This window comes from Aphelocoma coerulescens, chromosome 5 (genome assembly GCF_041296385.1).
Source record: "Aphelocoma coerulescens isolate FSJ_1873_10779 chromosome 5, UR_Acoe_1.0, whole genome shotgun sequence".
Lineage (NCBI taxonomy): Eukaryota > Metazoa > Chordata > Aves > Passeriformes > Corvidae > Aphelocoma > Aphelocoma coerulescens.
The window spans coordinates 16,093,761-16,116,547 of NC_091019.1; the positions used below are offsets into that span (position 1 = coordinate 16,093,761).

The window sequence follows — 22,787 nt, forward strand, 5'->3', positions numbered from 1 at the left end:
GGGGAGTGCATTTAATAAACCTGCAAGTGAGCAGTTTCTGCGGAGTGATTGTTGCTTCAGAATCCCCCGTCTGTTACTGTCGTGGCTGAAACTCATCGGTGCCAAATGAAATTTTCTATTTTTTTCTTTGACATTTATTCTATAATGCAGGTCTTGTGACTGACTGTGAATTAGGTCTGAGGAGGTACGAGGTGAATCTGAAGCGGTGGAGTAGTTTTTGAGCATTTTCCTTCCCTCAGTTTGCACAAGAGAATTAATACAGTAATTGTTTACAGTGATTAATACAGTAATTGTTTCTGCATAAAATGTTAAAATGCAAGCGTGCTGTGACAGTCTTCAGAAATAACTCATTCAGTAAGTTGCTGATTATCTAATGCATACAATGAAAGAAACATTAAAATATTGTACTAGTAGTTAAGATATATAGGGACTATCATATAATAATTTACTTTCTCTGTTCCCTTCTGGATAGTAAATATTCTTTTTTTCTGTCACATTTGTCTGTAGCACAGAAACCTCAGAAAATGTGATTTCATTAACCTTCCTAATGATAGAAGATATTTGTTCATATGCAAGTTACTAAAAGCTTTCTTTGACGTTCAGCTCACTTCTTAAAGGCACGTGCATATTTCAGGTTAGGGCATTCATTATTCTTCAAGTAACATCATAAATGTCAACTATAACTAAATACGTAGAATTTATTGGCAGTGCTTAAATCATACGTGTTCATAATAAAATGTAACTTTTTGGTAGATTTCCAGAATTTGATATCTTTGTTATCACTAGATGTGAACAACAAAGAGATATGAAGTTCTTAATTTTCCTGATAATCTATTATGCTTTACAATAAATATTTGTGCTTTGCAAAGCACAGTTTAAGTGAGATTCACAGATACATGTTCTCTGATGTATTTTATATGCAGTTTTACAAGGATAACACAGGTTAAATCCTCTGATCTCCTGTCTGACTTGGAGAGAGATCAGACATTGCAGAGCTGATAAAACATCAATTGTTTGGGCAGGGCTAGGGAAAAGTAAGCCCGTAATGTGTGACTTTATTTGAATAAACAGTACAACGTTTTTATATTGCTTCCTTGAAACTGAAGGAATGTATGTGCTTTATGCTTTTCAGAGAGCATCTATTATGTGACTTTTCTTTAAGGGATGATTACACATTTTGCAAATCTTTATGAAGCAGTACAGTGTTTTTTTCCAATATTAATATTTCAAGGAGTTTAATGAACAGTGTTAGGAATATCAATACAAGGAAGGTGCTGCTAGTCCACCATGACAAAAATACTTTGATGAATGAGAGATATTATTGTGATTCTATTAGATGTATGTTGTGTGACTACCACAGATCTCTTATATGTTGAATAAATTTATGTCAAATATAGAATAACAGGTCAGAAGGGTATCCCAAGGATCATCTGGTCCTACCTTTCTTGGCAAAACCACTGTCTAGACAAGTTGGCCCAGCACACTGTCCATCTAAACCTTAAACTTATTCAGTGTTGGGGAATCCACCACTTCTCTGGGGAGATTATTCCAGTGGCTGATTGTTCTCATTGTAAAAAAATCTCCTTTTATGTAGTTTTTAGTAATTCTTTGATGAAAATAGAGAATGTTAGTGTTGAACTTAAATTTTCAGTAACGTGTTGATTTGAAGTTTTATGTGTACTCTGTGTACTTAGGTAAGTACTTAAGAAAATAATTACATTTATTTGATTGTTTGGGTTTTTTTTTCAGCCAACAATTCCAAGGGGTCTGTGTGGATGGATGGGGGGGTGGGGAACAGGATGGAATACTAACACACAGGGGAATGTGCAACCAGCAGCACATGCACACAGAAATTGGATGGAACTATCATTGCTTTCTGGGGTACATGTGGAAAGAGGCCCTCTAAGCATGATCCTGTAGCAGCTTGCAAATTTGAGCAATCCTCATGACAAATATTTAGATATTGCTTTCTGTACTTCAACAGGTGCAGCAATTACGAGGCTGGAAAGGTGATAGAATTAGATTATTCTTACTTTTTATATGAGTACTTATATTTACGTTAGCCATCAAAATATCTAAATTCATGCTGTGTGTGTCTCCTCTGCAGTACATGTTTAGCAACATAGTTTGAGGTAGGAGGAAAGAAATTTGAACAGATGATATCTTTATGTTTTTATGTAAGTATACTTAAATGCCAATATCAAAATATATAAATACACATAGAGGGAAACAGTATGACTAAAATTACAGGTAAAAATTTTGCAAAGGTAATGCCTTTTCTGAACTCTACTATATTAACACTTCTGCCAACAGAAATTGATATGATTTTAGCAGTAAACAAGCTGTTTGTGTTCTTACTTCAATATTCATCTTGGACCTAGAGAGGAGTTGCAGTAAGACTGCAGTATTGACTGGTTTTTCAAATTTTGTGTAGGTCATATTTTGACTGCATGTATTAATTAGTTGCTAATCTGTTAGCTCTACCTATTGCTACTAATATCAAAGGGTTTATTTTTATTGACTGTTGCACATTTAGCACTTAATTTTATAATTTCTGTTTTGTCTGAAAGCCAAATCAGGGAATCTAAAAGGTGTTTATCAGTATTGCAGATCTTGTAAACACTATGTCCTGAAACATACGGTAGTAAGACTTGTTTATTCTTTAACTTAATAGTGGACATGTATATGAGAGCAAACAGCTCTGTGTAGGAAATCATAAATAGGAGCTTCTCAGAGCCCAGAAAGAATATTCATATTTTTCCTTGAGTAAAGAATAGGCCTTCCTAATTAAATACACATGATACATGTCCAAAAAAGTCTGCAAACAGACTTTTTTTGGTTATCTGACTAAGTTCAAACATGTAGGAAAGCTGGGTTATTTCACGGACAAAGACTGCTTTCATGTTGCACTCTGTTTATTACAGGAAGAATTGTCTTGTGGTTAGGGTTGGATTGACCACCACCTCTCCCCAGTTTCTGTTCCAAGATATCTCGTACCTTTGATGTATTACCTTAGGAAGATCAGGACTTGATTTCAAGAGTCTAAAATATTTGTGTAACTTGAAATTAATGCAGTTCCTTATTTGCTCATGAAATTGACATCTGTGTCTGTTACCTATTTATGAAACAAATTACACTTTGTCCTTAAGTTTTCAGGGTATAAACTTCCTAGTGCAGAAGCTGTCTGTTAATGTGTATTTTAGAGTGTCTTAAAATTGGTATGCTCAGACACTGTTTGCAGCCCAGAAACATGTGAACGTTTACCTCTTGAGTGCAGCCAGTAACAAAATATTATTCTCCTTGCTGTGTATTTGACAAACCAGCTCTTTGCTATTTGAAGTTTCCCCCTCACGATTCCAGTGACTGTTACCACAGCTGTACCTGCATGGCAAGATGTGTTTCTGTTGTTCACAGAATCTTCCTGTCTCTGGGGTTTGTCCTATGGGGAAAAAAAATCAAGGTAGCAGTGCAGTGTGTGTTGAGCTGTGAATGGAATCAATTCCAATGGGATGCAGCTGAATGTGAGGAATGTGCAAAGGGAAGGATTACGTGGTGAAAGCAACAGATTTAGAAAACTGTTTCTGCAACCATATTTTGGATGAGTAGGATTCTCTTGTTTCTGCCTGGTTCTCTCTGACAAAATATTTTGAGCTAGTTGAAATTTGAAATGAGAAGGCTCTTGGTCTCTCTCTTTCACTCTCTTGCTCTTTCTCTCACTCTTTCTCTCTTGTAGTATTATGCCACAAGGAAAGGATGATTGAAGCATGGTTTGCCCATAGAGGGGTCAGAGTTTGATGGTGTCCTCTGGCAAAGTTACTCCTAGGACCATGACCAAGAATGACAAAGAAGGGTATTAGGGAGACTGAGTGCACTTAAGAACTCTGTTAGCTAAGTTTACCTTAAGCTGGCTTTTAGATACCCAAGACTTGGTGGCAGTTTATATTCTGCATAAGTAAAAGCAGGCAAGTCTCTGAGTTGTCCGTAGTAGTTAACTGTTGCTTCAGGTGTGTTTTCCTGGCAAGAAAATATAAATGGAGAAAGGAAGGAGAGCAAAGACCTCTGCTGTGGAAATGTTGGAGAAATTTGTTGGAAGGTGAGGGCAGCATGTCACAGAGCACCAGTAGGAAAGAAAAGAAAGAAACTGTGAGAGATGGTTCCAACAACTGCATAATTGACTGTGTTGAAGAAAGATAGCAGAATAAATAGCATGAAGTACTAATATTCAGTTTGGACCAGGAAGATGTTTTAAATTTATGAAAGAAACTTGCAATGAGAAACAAAAGGTGCCCAGGAGAGTCTCTAGCATGAAAAAGAGGGAGCAGCCTCCATGCTGGGGTTTGTGAACAGTGTGTTCTGGGAGGTTAAATATGAAAGGAAAGAGAATTGCAAGAAATTGGGTATATTTTCCTGAGAAAAGGTCTCATCTTTTGACACAATGTATGTCTGTGCATGTATATATCTGATAGTACTCTTCTTATAGTTGAACTTGAGCAACGGCACTGGTTGTAGTATATTGGCCTTAGAAGATGAAATCGCAGCAAATTTTATGAAAAAAACCATGAATGGGAAGTGAAGAAACCCTGTGGAATATGCCTTGACATAGGGCAAGTCTGCAGTGTGAGCTGAACTCTCAGAATCCCCATGACAGTGTCTCACGTCACGAGTGAATGCCAGAATGATGCATGCAGGTGGGGTGAGGAGCCTGTTACAGCCTGGGCCCTATGTGACATTTGATTGGAAAGTTATATTTCTGAAAAAGCTTTTTTATTCCTGTTTTGCTTTTCTGATACTTTAAAATGAAAACTTCATGCAGCCTTACCACCCTCAGAATAAATCACTGAACAAAGCCAAATACAACTATTAGATGATACCAGTTGCTGAAGATGGGAAAGAGTAAGTACTGTACTTTTGTGAAAAGATTGGGGATTACAGGCAGAGAAATCAGGGGATGTAGTCCATTCTGTTGTTGGTGTAAAAAATTCTGGAGGAAAACAGATGAGAAACTTTTGTCTGCCAAGTGACAAGAGCGGGCAGACCACAGGAGGCTACAGACGTAGAATACTTTGCTGGAATCTCACTGATTTTTCCAGGATAAAACTATGTGGAGAGCAAGCTGAAAGAATAGTTGAAGATGAGAATAAAAGAGAGTGAAAAGAAATGTTGAATTTCAACATTTCTTTTCCAGCCGCTTAAAACAATGCTTAACAAGATGCAACGACACAACAGAATAAATTTTAATGGTGAGAAAAAAAAAAAGGGACTTTCCTGCAACTCAATAGCAGAAACGAAAATTTAAGGTTAAAGCTAGGGCTTGGATTGGTCAGGGCAGACTGTGCAATGTCTGAGTGATTGTTACTGAAGCATGAAAAGGATCAATAAATTTAAGGATCCAGTGGCAGTAAAATTGTACTAGAGCCTTCAAAACAGACAGGAGCCATGGATGTTAATAAATGAGAGTTCACAGGGTAACAAGTAAACTGGCAGATGATGATATGTGGGGAAGGGAAGTGTGAGAGAAATAGGTCAGGGAACTCTGTGCTTAAGGAAGACCAGTTAAGTGAATGGCCTTATTGATGAGTGTGGCAAAACAAACTGTTCTAGGAGCTAGAAGGGCCATAACAAGGCATGACTGCTGAAACAAAATGTCAGCTTCCAGAGCAGTTTTATGTTTGAAAATGGATCATACAGCTGTGAGGAAGGGCATCATTCATATAAATACAGGCAGCTGGCAACCAGGAGTAAGTTTTGATGTGCTGGGCTGTCCTTAGTTTTTCACACAGAGCTTTTGTATGTAGCATGTTCCTTTGAAACAAGTGCAAATTTATTGGGAGAGGGACAGACCAGGGCACAGATACCCAAGTAGCTTTTTTATATCCCTCTATTTGTTTGATAGTTCAATATTTATGAAAAGCAGTGCTGTTATGCAGAACATTTGTGACCACCAGTGTTCACTTCACTTTGTACAGGAGGCAGTGAAAAAACCTGGCATATTTTCAATTCAGTGACTGATGAAATGATAATGTTGACAAGTTTTGTTACCCAGTATTGAATTGCCAACCCTAATGTCCCTTTATGAAAACCCAAATACCTTCACTAAGTTAAAGGCATGTTTGCAGCAAATGTTTAGTTTGTTGTTCATCTGATAAATAAAAGTTTGTTTTATGGAATATGAAAATGGCATTTTCCCTAAATAATTTGCTATTTTAAAGTTATTCAAGATATCATAGAAAATGTACCATATGAGACTGTATTTGAGTGCTTTGGCTTTGGTTTTGAGAGATCTTCCCTCTTTTATGAGGAACATCCCAGGTTTTTGGTGTGAATTAGCGTTACAGGTATGTTGGTTTAGCTATATCCATGCTGATGATGGTAAGTGGGAAATATGAACGGGGTTTAATTTGGGGAGAGTTCATTCATTATGCCCAAAGCAGCCAGTGCTGCTCCCCTACCCCAAAGGAACTGTACCTCTGAGGGGGGATGATACAGAAAGCCTGTGTCACACCTGCCTGTTAATGTCTATTGTCAAGACAGTTATGTCAGCAAAGCACTTAATACAGCATGAACTTTTCTAAAAGTGTGTGAAAGTTGAAGTTACCAGAGGGAAATTTCATCAGTTTTATTGAAATAACAACTTAGTTATGACCCCCTGCATAGGCACTATGGTATTGGGGTGTCTCTTTAACCTTCATTACTGGTCACACTTCATTTGTTTTTGATTAATTAACCCCCTTTAACAAGATAGGATCTAAATCAGAGGGTAAAAAAGACATTCTTATACTAGATTTAATGTCTGCATGCCTTTTTTTCTGCTGTGCCCTAAAACTAAAGGCCATTGTTTTCACTTAGGGTCTTTATATTTTTCTTAGAGCCAGCTGATATTACATGTTCAATCACAATATATTTTTAAGGGGTTTGACTTTATTTATTTTTTCCTCCTAAGTATTGTTGTGTGATATCTGTTTGCCACTCCAGGAATATAATTTTGTTCTTTCTGCCTAGTAGAGTCTCTTTAAAGAATTCTGAATTTCTAAGTACTCTAAAGTTACTAATGTAAGTACAGGATTCATAAAGGACAAGTATCAGTGAGGTTTTCTAGTACTTTCTGGCTGTCCAGAATAGTTTCCATCCTTTCACAGAAGTTGCTGATACACCTCCTCTTTTTCAACACTTGATGACTGCTAAACAGTGACCCTCAGATACCTCATTATCTACTGTTTGAGGGCTGTGTGGTGGCCAAGGAGCCTCACATCGTGTGTGCTCTACAGGCACGGGTGGCCTCCTAGCTGGGCTTGTACCTCCGAAAGTGAGCTGACTTTTTGTGAGCTTTCTCTGCGGCAGGGATAGGTCTCTGTATTCATAGGACATCGTTAGTAGTTAAGAAAAGCCAGTGTCATGTGTGTTTAATGATGCTAACTTAAAAAAATAAAAAAGAATGTGTTTTGAGAGAACCCTTAAGTGATTCTTGTGTTGATTAGTGTTCACAGTGGCCTTCATTTCATTTGATTTGCCACCTGGACAGTGTAATGTGTAAATACACTCATAGGCTCTTCCATACCTGCTCTTGCAATTCTGTAGTTTCCTACACATTCTCCCTCCCTTGGAATTAGCCTCATTACATAGTATGAAATTAAATTTCAATTAATTTAAACTGCATTTCTGTAGATACAAGCTGTTATGTTCAGATGTGTGAGTAGACAGGGAGGGAAATTTGTGTTGAAACCTGAAGGTGTGATTAGCAGGCTGAAAAAGTTTAGATCCTGCTGTGCCTGTGAAACACCATCTGCTCTGGCAGCGACTGCCCTGAAGGAATTGGCTCAGGTTGGAAGGAGTAAAGGCACGCTAGCACAGTTTTCCTCTTGGCCAGTTGGATCTGCAAGAAGCAGTCTTTATTTTGCTCAGGGAAAGATGAATATTGGTCCAGGTTTTCCTGTTTCCATTGAGATTGTCCATACAAAAGGGCACTGAGACACAGATGTAAATAAATTGTTAACGATGATATGATTATTCCTAACATGTTAGTATAGGATAGAGCATTAGATTTCATATTTTAACTAAAATACACAGGCTTGTCTTGTCTACCTTGCATGCATCCTCCTTCTGTCCTTGTTTCAGCTAACTGCATTCTTGGGGCAGCAGAGTATCCTTCTGGGGATGACTGGAACACACTTACAAAGCAAATTTCAAACAAACGTTGCAATGAGAGAATTTCCATAGATTATTCACACAGATGTTTAGGCATCTTCTAGTTTTTCTTTCTTTTTTTTTTTTTTTTTTTTTTTTTTTTTTTGTTTAAATAGTAAAAAAGCGGTGACTTGTTACTTAGGATCTTTCCAATGATTAAAGAAATGTAGTAGGTCTGTCTGAAGTTAAAATTAGTTATTACTGTGATTTGAAGAACAGCTTTTTGCTGTTACAGCAAAGCACACTTGAAAGTATTTTGATTATAAGTATCTGTTAATTTATTTTTAGGCAGTTGTAGAAAGCATTAATTAGAATTTATATCAGCTTTTCTTGCTAGTTTTTATTCAGCAAAGCAGAATATTTCCATAGCCTGATACTATTGAAAGGCTAATTTTTCCTTCTATTTGGAGTCTCTGCTTGAACAAGTTTGATTAAGAAAGAAGAGTTTGGAACAGCTTTTGTGTTAATGACCAGTCTTTTTTTGTCACTGCTATTAATTAATTTATTTTTCATTACTGGCAGCCTGTTCATTAGATGTCAAAGAATTTCCAAAATTTTGAAAATAATAAGTTTGCAATTGATTGTCTGTGATGTCAAGAGGAAAAAAGAAAATGGGAGTAGATGAGAAGAGGCAGATGCAATGCTGGCTATAGCTTTAAGTGTGGTCTGTGTTTTCAAATCCTCTGAGACAATGACTGTCATGTCAGAGGCATCTGCAAAATAGTCTGATGAAAAAAACAGTACTTTATTCCATGTGTGATGGATGAGAATTTTTTATGAAGAGTAAAAATCAAAACTAGATGAGCGACCCTAAGCTTCAAACTGTGCTGTTAAAACTGAGTAAAACTCAGTGCTTACATGTAAGATTTTCACAACTCATTATTCAGCATAAAATTTCAGGACAAATTAATTTAGAATCTGATATTACACCTCTAAACATGAAATTGATATCTTGTTTAGGAAAGTGTCTTACAACTTTAGAAAATATTTAAACTGTGCTTCGTGTAATAAAGAGATGCCATTTCATGTATCTGCACAAGTCAGTACAGTTTCAATAATGGACCTCTAAAGGTATATTTAGTCTCATGTAATTTGTCTTTTATGAGACTGTTAAAATCTCCTTGCTAAAGATTTGTAACTCTTCCATGCTTGCCTTAACACTTGTTCTAGTAGGAAGCTCCCTAGAGTCAGCAGAGCACTTAAGCTTTCAAGTGGAAAAGAACATGTGTTTTGCAGTGTTTAAGGATTGAGATTATAGTCCTTACTTGTTTAAAAATTCACAGACCTTAATGTAATTTATAACTTTAGCAAGTGTTAACAGTTTTGAATGCATTCCTAGAGCTATGTTTCTTTCACCTGTCTGGTGATGGATATGTTTGGTGTGCCTTTAGAAGCCACATCTTTATTTTTAATTATTTGGGCCTTGAAAGTACAAGAAAAATAATTTTCCAGGAAATTAATATTCAAAAGTAAATTGCTTATTTTCTGGTCTTTTTTTTTGAAATATATTTTTTCTTTCTTTTTCTTTGTCTTTACCTTTTCTTTATTTACAATAATTGTAGTACTTCTTTCTACCAGAGTGTTCTTTCTCTTTCTTTGTTACAAGATCAGTACCATAATTTGGTCCAAAATTACAATTGTCTGCTTCAGCAGAGATATGAAAATGTTCTGACTCAAAATACTTTATCTTTTTAGAAACATAGCAATCAAATTATTGTTCAAAAAATTACAGAACATTTGCTAACGTACAACTTGTATCACAGAAGAGTTAAATTTTTTTTTCCACTCACAGCATTAAAATGTTTCTAGAATCTGTTACTTGTAACTGTCCATTGTTGAAAAGTTATACTCAATTCAGCTACATTCAAGATGGTGCATACACTTATTTTTTACAGTCATGCAGACCTTCTTTTACCTTGATGCTGCATTATATGGTAAAGTTCTTTGTTCATTTTGCTCTTTTAGCTCTGCAGGTTAGATACAAGGTGCTCACTGATCTGCTTCATTCTCCTTAAGCTCAGCTGCAAATTTGTTTGTGAGATCCGAGATCTTAAGATGTGGGCTTTGGTAGCTGGGAGCTTATTCTTTGCTGCCCAAAGAGAATCTGCATGTCTTCAGGAGTTTCAAAACTCAAAAAAATCCCCTGTTTGTTTATTTCCTGGATGGAGGGGACAGAGGTTTTCTAGATTGGTTTGGGGTTTGGTGTTTTTGTGTGTGTGTGTGTTTTTTTTAAGAATACTAAACCTTTAGGTATCTTGTTTGTTTTGCCTTGCTCTCTTCTATTGTAAGCAAGTGAGGAGGGAGAAATAGGAGTAGTATTGCCTCAAGGACTGCAGTTGCAGCAAGAGGAGCTGGCTCACTAATGATAACATGGAATGAGCTGTGCCTCAGAAAATAAATACTGAACATCTTCCTCCCTTCACTTCAGCGTTAAAAATGGAGGGAAAGAATCCGAGGATTTGTATTTGTCATTGTACCTTCCTGCGATGTTTGAGAGCTACAGGAAAGCTTTGCCTGATCTTTATAATACTGATGTTGAATGTAATTGAGGTACTTCATTCTGAGTACAGCTTGGCTTGTAACAGGATCATTAGGAGCACAGGAATATTTTGTCCTGATACCTTGAGCTTTATTTACCTCCATAAGGCAAGCACATTTAACCGGACTTCTGCAGAACTTTTTTTTTCTTTTTAAGGAAATGTTGAATTTATTTCTATATCTGAGTTAATACTTTGGTTTAGCATATCTGTTAGATTCCCTGCTGTGTCCCAGGTCTGTCCTGTTCTTCCCACCAGCTCTGATTCACTCTCTGAGATGTTCTGCAGTGGTACCCCTGCAGATTTCAGTAAGAAAGGTAAACCAAGAAAAGCCAGAGTTAAAAAGAATGGTGAGTTCCCTGCCTCTCTCTTGTCATGAGCATCTTTTGGGATGTCACCTAGCTTGGTGGCCAGAGCTGTATTTTTCTTCTTGTGTCCCAGAGTATAGCTGGAGACAGAACTGGAGAAAACTATATTATGATGGTGGATTCCATAATCAGTGGATTGTTATAAGGCAGACAACAATTCTGAGTATTGTAAAAGTACTAAGTCAGTAGTATTTGGATAGATTTCCAAGCCTTGTAGAGGCTTTTGTTCATATTTATATATTAATATCTTTTAGTGACCTCTGACGGAACTTGTTTGTGGATGTTCTTCCACCTGGTTCTAATCCGGTCACCTAAAATCTCATTTTATCAAAGATATCCTTGGCAACCATTTTATGTTTTAGTTTTGGAGAACTTGTCTGAACCTTGAATCCCATAAGCTAAAGCCATTGTGTGGCTCGTGACTTGTCTCAGGGCTCCCTAATCCACTGCTGAATAGAGTTAGAGCGGGAATCTTTTGTATCTTGCTAGCCTGTGCTGGTTTTCTTCTCTTCCCTACAGGGGTATTGGGGTTCCTCGACATGCCTTGTGCTACCCTAGGTTTTTTGCCTATTGTTGTCTCCTCATCCCTGAAAATTCTTGATCTCATTCTGGAATTTCCATAATCACATACCAGACTACTTCCTTTATTTTTTTTCCTGGGCTGACTTTCCATTCAGTTGGGGAAAATTGTCTATGGGTGAAGAAAATATTTATTTCTGTTTTTCTTCTGCCTTCCTACAAACTATGTGGGTACTGTAACATAGGGGAATAACATAAGAGGAATGCAGGTGGATGGGAAGAAGCTAAGAAGTGATGCAGAGAAAAATCTATATCAATAGAGTAGAAAAGCCTGCTGATGGAAACATCTGTATTTTGAGAAAAACGCCACGGAGATGCTAGCAAATAGTTAATTGCTGACTAAGCCAGAGCATTGATCATGCTGTGCTAACTTTTTGGTTTCTTATTTTCTACAGAAGTACAGGTGACAGTGCATACCTGCATACTGTCCTCGGGAGTTTTATTTCAGGCTGCTCCTTTCTCTGTGCCCCTGGGTGTTTTAGCCTGAGACTTGGTATTTTATATTTTGGAATGTCATTACATTATGATAGTAGATTTGAGCAGGAAGGCTTCTCAAGAAACTGGAGAAACGCAGTGTATTAGAAAGAATGAGAGTGCCAGTTAGTGGAAAATCAGGATGTTTTCGATCTCCTTGCAGAGCAGCTCTGGCATGATGTGGACTGGCCCCGAGTGATTAAGCTTTGGGGAAAGGAATTCTGAAAAGTCCCTGCCATTGCCTCCTGCCTGCACCTTCACATTTTCGATACCCAGTTCTCTTTGGTGGTCAGGAAGCTGCTGTGACAGGTTGTTCTGGCTGGCCATTGTCTATTTCAGAGTGCTTGAGGGGATTTCCCATTTGAAAGTGCACTGAGGGGATCAATCTGTAAAGGTGAGAGGCTTTTTCACCAGTAAACTTGCGCAGTTTCCCTTGATGAAGAATTGTCCAGAATTTTTAACAACAACAACAACAACAAGAAGTTACTTTTATCTCACCTTTTTGCTTTCTTTGTGGCCCACAACTATTCCCATAGTACAGAAAAACAGTCGTGTGTTACACCGGATAAGCACTGATGTCAGCACAGAAAAGCTCTGTGCTGAAAATAGTTTGTTTCATGTTTATTCATGTCCTGAAATGACCAAATTCAAATTCACATTTAAGAAGTAAACTGTAAAATAATCTATTTTTCCTGTGTTCAGTATATCGTCAGAAAGGCCAGCATTTGTTATTCTTTGTAATTTTTTTTTCTCTGGAATCTGCAATTTCCCTGCTCACTGATGAGATCCATGCTCTCTACATTTTTTTTTAGGTCAAAATGTGTTTTTTTAAAAATTTTTATTCCTTGGTGTCTTCACTGTTTTCTGATAAATTTTTAAAACATGTTTGCTACCTATAAATGAGTCTACAGCTACTTATAAATGAGTCTGCATCTGTTTGAATTGAATGAGAAACAGTTTGATAGATGATATTTGTGTTTAATTTACTTTAAGAATAGTATAAAATCAGGAAAATTCTGTAGCTATAAAGTTAAGATCAGAAATACATTTAAATCATTGTTTTATGTAAAGTTTGCAGGCAACCAAGCTTTTAAAATTTAATTTGTGGCCAAAATGGTATTTACAGTAGTGCAAATACAAATTAAAAGATACATATATTTTTTAAATTTTAATTTTAAAACAGTTTTCTTTCTCATCCTTTCCTTCTCAATTAAAAATAGAAAAGGCAGTGTAGACAGCTGCTGCCAAGGTGCGAGAAAATGCAAACGCCTGCGCAAAGCCTGGCTGTAAAATTTAGTTTGAGCTAAGCTGGGCTAACTGGAAAGATGTAACTCAAGGGTTAAGCCGAGCGTTTCGCTGGCTGCTGAGTGAAACAGGATGCAGTGACTACATTGTCAGACTGCTGGTGTGAGTGCAAACAGATGAGGAAATGCTGGATCAGGCACTTCAGCAACTTGGGCTGTTACCGTGGAAACCGCTTGCGTCATACTTGCCAGCAATTAGCTTACAGTTCTTTTATTTTTGATAGTGTTGCAAGCTGAACTCGCCAGCTACAAAGGGAAAGACTGGCTCCATCTCAAGCCCTTCGCTTGCGACTGCGGCCACGGCGCTCAGGAGAATTTGCGAAGCGCTGCTTGGGATAATTTCTCAATTTATTTAAACTTTCCACGCTGCTTCTGTGAAGAACATTGTAGCTGTGCTTGGTTCTCAAAAATGTACAATCACATTTTTGTGAGCTGTATGAAAATGACCTTCCCTAGTTGCCAAAATTAAGTGCTCTGCAAGTTTCACCAACTTGGGTGGATATCACCACCCTTTCCAGCAATTAGTCTGAAGTACTTTCGTATGTTACATATTAAAACATAGTTTTCAAAATTAGTGTTACCTGAGGCTTAACCTCTAAAGCAAGGGATTTTTTTTCCTAAATCCTTTTTTTCTGTGTTCATTAAAATTCAGTTACTTCCAGTGGTTACCTAGCCGCTAATATAAACCAGTTAGTGTTGAAAGCAGTGTGTGTCTTATCTCAGAAAATCATCATATCTTCTGGATTTCACTTAAAAACTGTAAGCAAATTTACACTAACTGGCTTAATATTGATGTGTGTTGTTAGTATGGGTATTGCCTCATGGCTAGCTATGGCTGGGTTTTCTTTAGGGAAAAATCACACTGTGACCAACAGGTTAAACCAGAAATGTTTGTGTTTTTATTTTTCCATGGGTTTGTTGCATAGGCAAACACATGAATAAACTTAGATTTTAACAAACTAGAATTATAGTACATAGCTGAAGGCCAGACTTGTTAAAATGTCAAGGTTAATACAGAATACACGTTCCTCAGATAGTGTGAAGCTTAAAAAGTCAATATAATTTAAATGTTTGAATACTAGGATTTTTAAATGCTTTTAGAAGAATTTAACCCTTATTAAAAGCATAAAGGAAAAAAGACAACCAAACAAATCACTGAACCTTCCCAATTTTGAACACTACTTTCCCCTCCTCTCCACCCCCAAACCCTTGAATACAAGGCTTAGAAAGATTGACTATCTTCATTTCTGCACACTTATGATAAATTGGCTTGGCTGTAAGAGCCTGGCAGCCCATATTCTTAGGGCATTTTTTGGACTGTAGGCCAGTGTCATTTATGGTTAGCTGGTCACCGGGGTTGCATTCCAAATGGTGATCACTGTCTGTGTGGCCTGGGATCTTTGTACAGTTTTCTCTTCAATTGTATTTTACTTAAATTAAAAAAAAAGAAAAATTGTGTGGAGGCAGCCAAAACACCAGGGGTTTATTGGCCATTAAAAAGGAAGAGCAGCAGGTTTTTCTGATATTTCAGAGTAGTTTGGCTGCCTTGCCCAGCCTCACTAAGACGTTGTCTGTGGCCTCTGCTTGGTAAGGGCTGTATTTGGTGTGTGTTTGTATTGGCTCAGCTTCAAGATATGAAGTTTTACTGTTGAAGTCAATGGATATTGGGACTAAAATCTGTGGGATCAATAAACAGCTAGTGTAGATGTTAACAAAGCAAGATGTGGAAATCACACTTCTGAATTTTGTCCTTCATTTTCTTTGCTGCTTCAATTCTGGACAATAAAATGGAGGCTGTGGTGTCATCAGGTCACTGTTGCACTCCATTATCTCCTGTAATTCTGCCAATTTTTTAGGGCAATTCCTGCAAGTTATGCAGGAGTTACACATCAGGCACACTGAATATTTTGTTTTATCCTTGTTTAGTATTTTAGCCCTGTAAGCCTTGTCAGTTTTCCTTCAACGAAGGAAATGGGAGTTACATGATTGCATACTTACATTTCTGCATAACTTTTAATATTATTTAATTGTCTGAATTTGATCTTCATTCTGGCACTTGTTAACTATTTTTAAAGTGCTTTTATGAGCTGACAATACTCAGTTGTTGTTTTCTGGATTCTCAGCCAGACTGGTATACATGCATGTTTCAAAAGATAAGTCGGTAATAACAGATGGAACTGGATGCTACTTGGCTATTTCATCTTTTAGGCATTACGGTAAGGGACTGCATGTTTTTCAGCAAAATCAGTGATGTTTTGTCCAATTCCTGGGGAAACATTTGGTTTATATCTGTCAGTGTCATGACAAGTCAACTTGTCTCATACTGTTTGTTCTGTAACAGAACCAGTCAAATAGGTAGGTGCTATGAAAGAAAAAGGATTAAGGTCTCTTCCATCTCCTTCTGATTGTGATTTTTACAAATTAGCAAAATGTTTTTTCAACTCTTATGGACTATTTTGTAGAAAATTCCACTGAAAACATAAAGAAAGTGACTGACAATCTATTTTTTTAAAATGTGTGTAGCTAAAATGGCCAGCAGTCAGATCACCTTGCATGGAAAGTTTTGTGCATCAGGAATGTTTCCATGCTTTTCTGAGCAGCACAAAGGGGCGTTTTCTTTGTTTTGTGTCCTCATCATATTCCTAAATGATCATTAGAATCCCCAAAATAGGCAGCCTTTTAAAAATTATTTTTACTATTATTCCTATTGTCTAATTTGAATAACTTTCTTCCAGGTCTTTTTATTTTCAAACTATCTTTGCCAGGAATGTTTTTTGATTTCCATGTAACCATTAAGATCGACAGAGGAAATTATGCAGGCTTATTTCTGTTCACCAGCCCCTTTCTTCTGATATTAAAATCTTCCTCTTTCTTATGAATAGGAAGTTTCTCTACATCTCCACCCTAGAACATCACAACTTCAGCCTGTGCTAAACCTGTCATTGGGCTTCTTTGTTTGTTTTGGATTTGCAGAGGATAAAAGCTAGGGGGAATAGCAGAGAGGCATGCCCTAGTCATCTCTAAATTTTCCTGGCATGTCACAAGTTTTCCTTTACTATTTTGTGATTTTCACAGTTTATTTATTTGCTGTGTCCAAGTAACTAACTGGTTCCCAGTTTCTTCAGTGTCAGGCTTCCTCTCAATGTGTTTGGTGTCCACACAGAATTTGAGTCCTTAACTAATCAATAGAATGTAACAGTTTGCTAAAATCCTGTGGAACAGAGAGCTCGTTTCTCCTTCTCATTGTTCTAGATGACAGTTGCAGATGATTTTTCTCAGTCTTCATATCCCACTATGGTTTCCTTCTGGGATAGTAATTTTTTAAGCATTTTTGACTTAAAATGTATATTGTACCCATTTAGAGGAAATGTTTTTGTTAAAATGCATGCTGGAGGCCAGGACATCAATGACTTTTAAAATCAAGTAATTTAGTAACTTCAGTAAATTTTAGTAAATTCAGTAACTTTTCTATCCCTCCTTCCTTTTTTTCCAGCCTCTTTATTTATTTACTTCTTGAAAATTGGAATGATGACCTCTTGTATTTGTCTTTGCTAGATTCTATCTCCTCCTCACCCCCCTCACCACCCCCCAGTCTTCCTCACTGTTCCTTCACATATTGGTGGGATTTTTCTTTAGGGCTTTTTTTTTGCCTCTTTTTTTGCTCATAATACCAGCAGCAGAACCAAGTAAAATGTGTGGTGCAACAGCAGGTTTTGCTGGCTGGGAGGTACAATTGCAGTGCAAGTCTTGATTAAAATTATGAATTCTGAGGTCAGAGCGTAATTTTTTGATGCTAAGAACTATGTCCAATTTAGACTAGTTTTTAATGTAATCACAGAAAGTGAATTTTTTTTATTTTGACCTTTGGACATATGGTTTCTAATCTGAGCACCTCTACTCAAATATTCCAATTCCCTGAATGCTTTATGGCACTAACACTGAGAGGAGTGGTCCTTCCCAGCCCTGTCTGCTCATTCCTGCCCTGGCACCATCCCCCATTGTGCTGACACAAGCATTCATGAGACTACACAGTGAATTGGGGAACTAATCCATGTTAAAAGTAATCAGTTCTTTTTTGTAGCTCCTTGCCACGTGTCTGTGTAAAGGCTTTTGCTGCAAAAGGGAGGGAGTCACCCAGGGATGGGAAGGAGCAGCAGAGGGAGGGGAGGGTTGCAGCTTTATTGTGGCCATGCCAAGTTGTGCTGATTTAAGAGAACTAATGGCATTGCCATGTAGAGAATGGATGTGTTTAGAACTTCCTAATAAATCAGTCAAAAGAGCATCCCCTCATGCCCAAAAGCCTCTATATCTCTTTCATGTCTTGACTGAACCATATATTCAGCATTGTCTGTTTGAAGTAAAGGAACAAAATGCTTCAGCATTGGATGGCTGAAGTATGGCAAACAGGTAGTTAAAATTAAGCAGTTGCAGGCAGATGTGGTACCTTGCTTGCAACACTGAATCTTTTACACAAGGTTTTCACAAAGACTTTAAGTGGAAAGGTGCAATTTAGATATTTAAGTGAGAGTTGTACATAAAGGGAACAGAGAGTTTGTTTGAAGAACAATTTAAGATCGTGTGGTCACAAACAAAATCATACTGCATTCATACATCGGAACAGAATGAACTGCTAAAGGGCACATGTGAGTTAGGCTCTTCCACATACCAGAGTATTTGGCACTCTCTTTAAAAAGTGCTTTAATACTGTTCTGTTTATGTGAAAATTCTTCACAATTCTTGGATTAAAATAAAACAAAAACTTTATAAAACTGTAGCAACACTTCTGTGAGTCACCTTCTGGGTCTTGGACTCTCATCAATTCTTCATGCTTCCATCTACAGGACTAAATGTGTAATATGGTAGTGAAGAAATGTAATTACCTGGGAATGCAGAAGTGGAGATCCTCTTATACTGAGGCAGCATCTGTCCCTCTGACGCTTCTATGTGATGATTTCTCTGACTTTTGTGGGTACCTGAAGTTCCAGATAAGTAAATTGCTACAGTCAGGAAGCTTCTATCCAGCTCTTTGTAGTAATCCTCCTTGGCTCTTAATTTTCGTGTTGCCAAAAATTCACATATGTGACAGCAAGAAATAGGAAAATATGATGAAAATGTCAGTTTCTCATTAGTATTTCAAGCCCAGGCTGAACTTCATGGGACAAATAGGTCCTATAACTTTGTTCCTGACAGTTCCTTTACTCCATCCAGTTTGCAATTTTCTGTAATGTGGAACTGGGCAATCCAATCATGTATCACTCACTGCTTTTACAATAGCTCCTAGTCTCTGGTATGTTCATTTTGTAGAGTTATCTGCTTATCTATTCTCTCTGTCACCCCTTCAATAGAATCACCAGTGTAAGAGGCATTAAGTCACCAAGATAATTTTTTGCAGAAGGGATTGGGAGTGGAGATAGAAGCAGGAGCACCATGTGTCTCATTTCAGCTTTTGAACAAATTCATCTGCTGAGGAGTAGACACAAATGACTTTTGGTATCTGTTCCTTTTGTGAACTTTTTGTGTTTTCTTCTACTGTCTGCTCAAGGTTTGTGATCAAAGAGAAAATCGTGTGAAAACATCTGTGGCCCTGCTGTTTGGAGTTGTTAGCTCTATTCCTTTATGAAATCTGAAATATTAAATCTTGCATTGTGCAACTAATGATGCATTCCTAACACAAGGACTGTTACTTATCACCTAATTATTGTTATTATTATCTTTTAAAATAATGTTCAGGAAGATAAGGAGGAAATTTGCTCTTGATTAAATTCACATTTTTTAAACCAAAACATTAACAAAAATCTTGATTACATAGATGAAGACTAAGATCAAATTCAAACCTGAGAGAACTGAGAGGGAAGTGAAAAATAAACTGGAGAGAAAGATTTAATCACATAAAGAGGAAACTTTAGAAGCCTGAAGTTTGTAAGTAAAGCCTAATGCCAAGCTGAATTCACTTGATCATTTTTGATCTTCCATATCAATTATTCCTAGCCAGAAGATGGAGTTAGAACACTTAAATTTTATAATGTCAAATAAGCAATTTTTAGGGCTTTATCTATTTGGTAGTGATTGTACATGATAATGTGTTCCAGACAGCGTGGTGTGAAGTATGAAGGATGTGCAGGGTCCTTTGTCACTGGAATTCCCAGAATATCATAGAATCATGGAATGGCTGGATTGGAAGATCAGCTTGTTCTATCCCTGCCCTGCCACCTCCCACTAGACCAGGGTGCTCAGAGCCCCATCCAACCTGGCCTTGAACACTGCCAGGGAGGTGTTCTTTAAGGTCTTTAGTAAGTATGGCTTGTTGGCAGAAATACACTGAGGACCTGAAACAGACCAGATACTTTGCAACTGAAAGCATGATTAGAAATATTTTGTAAGAAATAGTTGAGGAGAATTATTCATTGACCAAGGCAATTTGGTAAGCACTTTGAAGAGTGTGGCTCTTAGCAGTCATCCACTCTAATGACTGTAAAGAGGTATAAATGATCCTATAATATATCAAGGAAAGGGCCACAGTGACTCCTCTTTGTGGTGGCCCTAAACCAGCTGTAGGTAATGTTGCCAATGGTACAGTGTACTGTGAAACCTGCTCAGGAAATTGGGTGAGCATGGGTGAATATTTTGTGCTGAATTCTGTTCTGCCATTAATTTTTTTGGAAAGTTAAATATTTGGAAAAGTAGCCCACAAGATTTTAAATATTTTGCCAAAACTCCTTGTTGTGTCTGACGAACTGTCAGAAGTTGAATGCTCTGTGAATTTAGCCAAAGTTTCCTGTAAATGGTCAGTGCCATCAGGGATATAACCCCAGGCCAGACCAGGCAATTCTAATCTGACTTCCCTGCTTTATTTTTTAAACCTCACTGTCTGGCGGCCTCCAGTGAAAAATCTGTCTTTCTTATATATTACAGGCTTGGTTCCCAATGCAAATGTTCTCTGTGCAGATTTTAATTAATTAATTAGCTTGTTACAGCCCTGTGTGAGTAAAGGTCACCCTTTTATCTATTGGTCAGAAACAAGCATCAAACAGAAGTGATTTCAGAATCTCTTAAGTTTTTGCTTTGGTATTTGGTGTTAATATAGCTTTTGGTATTAATATATAGCTTGATTCACAGTAAGGTTACAGATTTTTGTTGCTTTGTTAAAATGTTAAAAAACGCTATCACAGATTTGTATTTTTTAGGTTTCGTTATGTAAAAGAGAGTTTTAGTCTCTCTTTTCTCGGAATACTTGTAAAGGATTCTTATTTGGACAAAATACTTGAAGACAGTACTTTTAGGAGACAATATTTTGTCAGAAAATTTCAACTAAGTATTCAAAATGTTTCAAATTTTCAATATGAAAATTAGGAATACTGAGATGATAATACCATTCATTCCACAGCTTCTTGTAAGTGCTTTGTGTAGCTTTATTGGTTTTATTTGACTGAAGAATTGATGCATGGGTAATGATTGTTAGGACATTTACTTCAAAGCTTAAATTAAAAAAAAAATCCTTATGCCCCAAAATTCTAAAATTTTATAAAAAGAAAAAAGAAAATTAGAATGTCCAACATTCACAGAAGATACCTGTTTTCCCCATCCTATTTTCAGATCTGTTTATTCAATGACTGAACCATTTTGATGTCTAAATATTGTAAAGTTCCCTGTATTTCACACTGAAGTCTCATAACTTCAAGGCAGCTACACAACTTTTATATTAGTAAAATTGCTAGTGTCAAAAATATAATCAAAAATAAATGAAGTTAAATAAGAGCTTTTGCATTTTGACATTTAAATCATACTGATTAGTATTCTGACTCGTTTGATAACCGATGTGAACTGTACAGAATGCCTTTGTTTAAGCAGTTGTAATAATTTTTAATAACCATTTATACACACTGAGAGACTACATTTTCTAGTTTGCAAAGTAGTAGCTGACTTTCTGTGGCCTGAGGCAATTAATTAAAACTGTTCCAGTGTGAAAGTGGGAGTCAACATTGTTTAAACATAGTAATATGACTCAGTCTTATGTGTTAGTAAGTTTGAAGTTTCTACATCAATGTTTTCAAGCACCAATATAGATTTTTTTCACTGATGAGAAATTAATTGAACTGTTTGATTCAGCATTTCTTTTATAAGTAGCTTTTTCTAGTCTTAACCAACAAATTTTTGTGAACTCTCAAGCTGAGTTTGCTCTGAACATCTTTCATGATTGAAGCTTTAGTCCTGAACTTGCAATGGTTCTTGAAATCATAGCTCTCTCAAGAAGCTAAAGCATAAATATATCCCTAAAGTTTATGATACAAGACAAAAAGTCTTGAAGAAATAATTTCCTGTTTCCTATTTTATTTTCCTGTTAAATTCTAATAAAAGACATTGTCCTGTCAGGTCACAACAGGCAGGGAAAAGAGTGGCTGGAAAAGTGTCCGTCAGAAAAGGACCTGGAAGTGCTGGTTGACAGATGCTGAACATGAGCCAGCAGTGTCCAGGTGGCCAAGAAGTCCAATGGCATCCTGGCCTGGATCAGCAATCGTGTGGCCAGTAGGATTGTGCCCCTGTACTCAGCACTGATGAGGCCACACCTTGAGTGCCGTGTCCAGTTCTGGGCCTCTCTGTTCAGGAAGGACACTGTGGGGCTGGAGCATGTCCAGAGAACAGAGCTTGGGAAGGGTGTGGTGAACAAGTCCTGTGAGGAGCAGCTGAGGGAGCTGGGGGTGTTCAGCCTGGAGAAAAGGAGGCTCAGGGGAGACCTTACTGCTCTCTACAAGAGCCTGTAAGGAGGTGGTAGCTGGGCCGGAGTTCACCTGTTCTTCCAGGCAGCCAGCAACAGGGTGAGAGGAGATGGTCTCAAGTTACCCCTGGAGAGGTTTAGATTGGATATTAGGAAAAATATTTTCATGAAGAGGGTTGTAAAGCATTGGAACAGGCTGCCCAGGGAAGCATTGTAGTCATCATCCCTGGAAGTGTTCAAAAAACATGTGGTTAGGGTACTTGAGGACATGGTTTAATGGTGGACATGGTGGTAGTGCTAAACCTTGTTGGACTTGATGATCTTAAAGTTCTTTCCCAGCCTTAAAAATTTTATGATTCCATAATTGTATCTGGACTTGGTGAAGAAGTTTTGTTCCCTTACCACAGATGTCTGTTTTCCAGGTTGTCTCTGAAGTCTCTGACTTTTTTGGATGTACTTCTCTAGGGTAATTTATTTGGGATATAACCTTCTATTGAATTATGACCTCAATGTAAATGTAGACAAATTTATATATGTACACGTAGTGTATGTGTGCACACATTGTAGTTTACTTCAAATTCCTTTCTGTCATGCAATCATTCATAAAGTCATAGAATGGTTTGGGTTGGAA

The 22,787-nt window shown here is 37.3% G+C and overlaps 1 protein-coding gene across 1 annotated transcript in view; it reads left to right on the forward strand.

The window, feature by feature from the left end:
* The window catches only part of PDE3B (phosphodiesterase 3B), an 82,859-nt gene that overhangs the window by 2,175 nt on the left and 57,897 nt on the right, over positions 1–22,787 (forward strand). The gene's annotated exons all lie outside the window — the stretch shown is intronic.